Source organism: Dichomitus squalens (assembly GCF_000275845.1).
Source record: "Dichomitus squalens LYAD-421 SS1 unplaced genomic scaffold DICSQscaffold_4, whole genome shotgun sequence".
In the NCBI taxonomy this organism is placed as follows: Eukaryota; Fungi; Basidiomycota; class Agaricomycetes; order Polyporales; family Polyporaceae; genus Dichomitus; species Dichomitus squalens.
This window is the reverse complement of record NW_006766886.1, coordinates 285,867-286,950: the sequence shown is the minus strand read 5'-3', so window position 1 is coordinate 286,950 and position 1,084 is coordinate 285,867.

Genomic DNA, 1,084 nt, shown 5'->3' with positions numbered 1-1,084 from the left:
ATAGGCTTTCGCACGCATCGATCTTCACCTCACTCGACCTAGATGGGCTACAACAATGTTCGCATTCGCGAAGGAGACGAAGAGAAAGCCGCGTTTATCACTCACAAGGGACTGTACGAACCAACGGTTATGACCTTCGGCCTATGCAATGCACCCAGCTCGTTCCAAGCAATGATGAATGAGGTCCTAAAGGAAGAAATTGCGACCGGACATGTCGTGGTCTACATCGACGACATCCTCATCTTCACAGATGACCTCACTCTACATCGCCAACTGGTAGAACGGGTTCTGAAGAAGCTGCGCGACAACGACCTCTTTGTCAAGCCTGAAAAGTGCAAGTTTGAGCAGCCCTCGGTTCACTTCCTCGGACTTGTCGTATCAAAGGATTCAATCTCCATGGACGAGTCTAAGGTGCAAGGCGTTAAGGATTGGCCTACTCCAACCAAAGTCAAACATGTTCAAGCCTTCCTCGGATTAGCCAACTTCTATCGGCGTTTCATCAAGGACTTTGCCAAAATTGCACGACCGCTCACTAAGCTCACGTGCAAGGACATCCAGTGGCAATGGGGAGAGGAACAGGAGCAGGCCTTTGAAGGACTGAAAACCGCATTTACGACCGCTCCAATCCTTCAGATCCCGAACGACACGGCTCCCTACCGGCTAGAGACAGACTCGTCCGACTTCGCAACAGGGGCAGTCTTGGAACAACTTGGAGAAGATAAGCTATGGCACCCGGTCACCTTCTACTCCAAGTCCCTCAATGTTCACGAACGTAACTACGAGATCTACGACAAGGAGCTTTTAGCCATCATCCGAGCCTTGGAAGAATATCGACACTATCTGGAAGGACACCCCGAACCGATTGAGATCTGGTCAGATCATCTCAACCTCACCTACTTCCGACAAGCACAGAAGCTCACACGCTGACAAGCCCGATGGAGTTTATTCATGTCTCGCTTCAACTTCGTTCTGAAGCATCGCCCTGGGAAGACAATGCTACAAGCCGACCCTCTGTCCAGGAGGCCAGATCATGAAGAGGGGGTAAGCAGTGATAACTTCGGACAGACACTGCTGAAACCCGAGT